Source organism: Diachasmimorpha longicaudata, chromosome 17 (assembly GCF_034640455.1).
Source record: "Diachasmimorpha longicaudata isolate KC_UGA_2023 chromosome 17, iyDiaLong2, whole genome shotgun sequence".
NCBI classification, from domain to species: Eukaryota; Metazoa; Arthropoda; class Insecta; order Hymenoptera; family Braconidae; genus Diachasmimorpha; species Diachasmimorpha longicaudata.
In genome coordinates, this window is record NC_087241.1 from 3,699,135 (window position 1) to 3,705,134 (window position 6,000).

A 6,000-nucleotide genomic window follows, 5' to 3' on the forward strand; every position below is an offset into this window, starting at 1 on the left:
CCTCCCACATTCGGATGCCCTTAACTCCGCAGGAAGGCAGAGAGACGGGGAACAAGAGATGGAGGAATCGTGAAAAATATGGAGAATTAAAATAATAAGGATGGAGCGAAAATCTATTGTTCTGAGAAGACCACAGACTCGATGAGGAGACTCGTTCCATCGATGATACATGAAGAGAATTATTGGATAAAAATTACGTATCTGCTCGGTAATTTCCGAGGGAAATGCCCATCGAGAGAGAATTGTTTATAGAAATTGTCCTCCCCATTTATAAAATTCTATCACGAGTCATTTTCACATCCAGTTCTATCACGAAACTTCACGACTAATTAATCAATAATTAAAGAGTCAGTAATAAGTCATTTATCGAGAATATTTCTCTCGGCGGATTTCCAGCCGGATCGCGATTACGGGAAAAATGTTATTTATGTCCTGATGGAGGCTGGTCATTGCGGGAAAATTAATTGATTTGTTCTTTAAGAGGAGACCGCCGTGAAACTTGAAAGTCCTTCGGCGCTTGAAGGATGCATCCAGCGATAAACGGGGAAAATCTACTGAGGACATCCAAGTACTTAAGCTACTTTTTTTACAGCTTCCACTTCTACAGTAAAATAACCAGAAATCTATCTCGAAAATGTACTTTGCTATTTAACTCTTAGAAAATATTGTTTTAGTCTAACAAAAATGCGAAAGTTGTTTTTGGATTTTTCGTTTTCCTTTCAGTTTCTTACGTTCTCCAAACGAGGAAAAATATTCTCGAACAATGACGTGACATTTCCCTGAAAGTTCACCAAAAAGGGTGTAACTGTTCCGTAATTTTTACCGAATATTATTTTAACTGACGGTACATCATTTTTAATGAATTTTCTTTCCGTCCAGCAAGTTAGAAAAAAGTTTATTGAAAAGACAGATTAATTAACATCTGCTGGTATTGTTGGTTCCAGACCGGCTGTACATCAGACTCCCATCATTCTTATCGCGGAAAAACTCGCGGATGAATGTACTTTACGTACCCCGTAAATCGTTCAGCGAATCCTCGATGTCCAGGCGTTTGAAAATAAAATATAAAGTCTCAAGTTTGAGGAAAAAATGAAGACCCGCATCAGCACGACAGGACAGAAAGAGAGAGAGTGAGAGAGAGAGGACACACGTCCAATAAGAGATACAACCTTGTCATCAGAGTTACGAGACACTTTGTTACCGTTACGAACGAAACGAGGGAATAACGAGTCAATCTTACATTCCTATCCCCCAATGTGAATTATAATCAAGTTCCTCCATCTAACTAAGCATTCGTTTCACTGGATTTTGACGAGATAAAAAAAAATAAATAAATGAATGAGTGTCAAATGTTTTGAAATCTCACGAAATATAATATGTGGATGATGGGCTACATGAAGATCAATTTTTTTAAGGGGAAAATCTTGGGGACACCGACATCTAGGCGAACGGGGACATTAATAATTCGTAGCAGTAATGATTGATCGGTGAATGGAGTCGAAGAAACTACTAGTCGAAACTCGTTGCATACGGCCTATCAGGACATACCGCATATCTCAGATAAATATTGTAATAACCACGGGAGATAATCACGGGTTGAATTAATAAATGGGGCGGTTTTATCGATTGGTTAACAGGAGATGGAACTCCCAGAGAGGATCAATATGAATTCAATGGTTTATTATGATCATCTGGAGTTGAATTTTTACGAATGTTATAACGTCAACGCTGAAAATGTACGAATAATAACGTGTCCATGGAAATTTCGAGGAATTTATCGAGGGAAATAAATATAAATAATTCAATAAATTATTTAGAAAATATTCTTCCGGAATTTTGTAAGAGAATTTCATGAAATTTTGCATTGAAAGCCACTTTTGAAGGACATTTCCAAGGAATATATTTCCACAAATGACTGACAAACATAGAAATTACTAAATTCCAATTCCAAAAAATTATAAATAATCTTTCAATATAAATAATTCTGAGGAATCTGTATTCCAGCGAATGTGATTGTAATTACCAATCGTTGATATGTACTACTTGATTCGAAAAAATAATTTTTAGTGAAACAAGTACATTACAAAACTACTCTTTCACAAGGGTCAAGTATTCCCCCTCTGGTGTCAAATTCTTGATGTCCAATAAAATTCCGAAACAACCTCACTATCCACTCCATTCATTCACACCAACGGCACACATTCGAGATAATAGAATTCTCTCAATCCACATACGTAAGAGTATTTTAGTGTTTAAGAAATAATAATCGCTCTATCCCACATTGATTGCTGTTTTGTGTCCAGTCAACCAACTCATTCTATGGTTTCTATTGCGCCAGGTATATAACCCAAGGTATACACTTGACGCCTGTATCAAACATTTTCACAACACTGAGAGTTGGCGCTGACTAGGTTGTGCGTGGGCGACCGGAAACCGTACCTCCCTTGCCGTCTTTGGAAGCTCCTAGCCATTAAACAAGGATTGAGAAAGTAAGAGAGAAAAATTGCAGGGATATCTGCTACTTTGTGTGCATTAAACTCTCGGGAAATGTGGAGAGAAAATTTCAGGAAAATCAGTGGAAAAAATTACCGAACGAAGAAAAAGTCAATTTAAGAAATTCTACGATTTTAGAAAATTCGAGAGAATTAATTCTCTGGGGTTCTGGAGAATTTTAGAGGGAATTTCTGGGGTATCCGCAGTTAGTAAAGATGCCCGGCGCTATACTGGGCGACCCGGGTTCGATTCCCGGGTCTTCCAGTGGGTTAAAGGGGATTTTTTTCTCTCTAATTATATTTTTTTTTGAGAATTTTGGGAATTTTTCCGGAATAAGACATAAAAATAACTTTCAAGCCTCATAAAAAATGTGGAATTCCCAAGAATTTTTGACGTTTTCTATTAAATGTGACATTTTCAAAGAAATTATCCGGAAATTTCGAACTTCGTTCGCTGATTCACCTGAGAATTTTCTCATTTCTGCAAAAATCGGGTGTTGCATTGAGTAACGGTTCAAGGTTTGATGAACCGAGTGACAGTCCATCGCTGTAAAAATGGAGAGTAAAACATCGGCAAGAAATCGCTAGAGTGAAATGTCACATCGAAGAAAATGGAGAGAATGAAAAATCGGTGGTATTGAGGGGTACGATGACCTCGGGGCCCTAGGAGTGAAAGAGATCTTTTCCCCGGCTTCGATGGTGAGAATATTCCACCCACTTCTTGGAGAGTGCACCACCTACGCGTGAAGTATATTTTAATGTCTACGTAAAACAACGGTAAATGAGTAAACGAAGGAATCACATCGTGAAATTAACCGAGGACTTATTTACGAGTCGATGATTTATGCGATCATCTTACCGGGAATGTCCGAGTAATATCGGCGTTAACTGACTCCCGAAGACCGTTTTAAAAAATCCTCAATCAATTCAACGAATTGCCCTTCATTCCCCGGAAACGCCGGAAAATTTTTCAATGATTTTCCTAGAATTTCTGAAACATCTTCGACGAACAGAAAGATTCTGACGCCATTTCCCCTGAAAAATAATTTTAAAAATGCTCCGAAAGCCAAAAAATTCACCAAAATCTCCCGCAAAATCCTGACAAACCCCCCCACCCCCCATCAGAGGGTAAAAAATTCCCAATCATCAAGTGAACTCTGCGATTACTCGACTCGTTCAGCAACTTTTCTCCACCTTTTTCCCCACCCTGACCCATTCAAAGACCTAGAGACTCAACGAAAAAGGAAAAAACGAATTTTGGAAGGGCGAAAGCAGATTTCTTTGGGTATAGAAAGGTGATGACCTCGATCCTACATGGCGTGCGCCATTCTCACTTTACCCCGCGTCCAAGTATCACCAAGTCGTCCACCTCCTGCTTGCCTGTTCCAAACGAACGCCTGACTCGGCTGCCCACGCTTTGCCCTTCTGTCAATTATATTTACTATTTCATTCATACCCACCGGTTGGGACCAACACCGTGCCCATTCACGAGAACGTTTGCTGTGGTATGCGCACCAACAGTCAAGACGAAGACAAAGTTAGAGAGACAACAAGTAAGTAGGAGGAAATGAGCTAAGCAAAAAGGATTAAAATGAATACATGCTAATCTGTCTAGTTTAGTTATGGATAAGAAAAGAATTGGTTAAACTGGATTTTATGGGCTCCGTGAAAGAATTATCATTCAAATGTTGCATGGGGAATGTCGTATGGAAACAGTGAAGCCATTCATGGCTTGCTGTCCCTTACGGTGATAATCATCGCATGCTGGATATTAACTGCCCCGCAGAATTAATTAAATATATAAATCTATCCACAAATGCGCTAATAAACCTACAAATAATTAAAAAACCTTTGGGAAATTGGAAAAATCATCGAAAGATCTGCGCCAGACAATTTTTAATTGGCTTAATTATACTGTTCACTTAATGATTGATTGGCGTCACGAGGTCAGAAGCAAAACGATTTTCCTCAATCAAAATTTCTGTAAAAATGAGGCAAATTCGTGAGGGAATTTTGTGGAATTTTTCTGGAAATATTGAAGACAGATTTTTCAAAATCAGTCACATGTCAATGTTTGCGGGGCAATCACAGCTACCGTCGGATCTATCTGGCGACTGACTCATTACCCAGAGACTGGCGTCGCAAAACCGCGTGTGAATGACAGACTAGACATATTTGCGTTGTCTATTTTACCACTGACACAACAGCTCAGAATATTTTACCATTAATCCAATGCAGAATAAAAAAGATAAACCGCCCATAATTTCCAATATCGAATTAATTGAATTCGAGACTTCAGAGGTGACTAAAAAAATTTCAGCGATTATTTGGAATCACCGGATTCAAATGACTCATCAATATGATAGTTCCTCTTTATTAATTGACCAACGTTTTAAAATTATTTCTTTCTTTAACGAGAGTCCAGTCCAAATATACGAGCGCACTACTATTTTTATAAAACCAACATCCCATCATGTACCCCCCCCAATAAAACCCTAATTTGTCATCAAGAAAATTATCACCGCACTTAATGAAGTGATTAACGCCTCCCTGATGTGATCTGAAAGTTGTACCATAACGACCTAATGGATTATTAATTCAATTAAACGGCTTTTAGCCGTCCATCATACCTTTCTACGTCATCAGACGCATCCGGAAAAGTAGAAAAAAAACCGCCTTCAACAAGTGGAAAGAAAATTCCATTCCAGCCCCATCTAGTATCAATTCTCTTAACATTGACTCCGAATTTTTCCCGATAATTAAAAAATTATATCTCCCTTCCTAATTAATATTAAGAAACAAAACGAACGGTGTTCGGAGGAGAGTGAACTCCTCCTCAATTGAGACAAGTTTTATTTGTTCATCTCGGTCAATAAACACCAAAAACCGCGGGAAAAATCGAAGGGCAGTGGCAACCCCCATGAGATCCCGCGTTTCGACTTTCCGTGGGGGTTTTAATTTTAATTTTTCGAGATTAAGGGATGAACCTTGGCTTGAACAAGGAGAATTTCCCTCTCCTCTGAACAGCGTTGGTTTCATTCCTTAATGATGATTAGGAACCCATAGAAATTTTTTAAATTATCACACGAATTTTGAAATTGCGCTCAGCCAACAGAACCGACGGTGGCGCCCCCCACCGTCGGGGGGCAGTACTGACATTCGCGTGCGCCGTTACATCCGTCGATTCTCTTTACAAAAATATGTTCCGCCTGTGGCACAGAAAGGTCACTACTATAGGGATAAGGGTTCAGGGACGTCGCCACGTCCATTTACCCTCTAGGGGTGCGGGTTCGGCATGCGACAGACAGATGTCGTTTTCCACTGCGCTTCGATTTTCCCGTGTTTTTTAACATTTAGTTACTAAGATGAACAAATAAAACTTGTCTCAATTGAGGAGAATTTGATTCGCCCCCGAACAGCGCTCGTTTTATTCCTTAATATTTATTAAGAAAGAAAATAAAATTTTTGAATTATCGCGGGCATTTTCCCACCCGCAATCCCCCGCCGA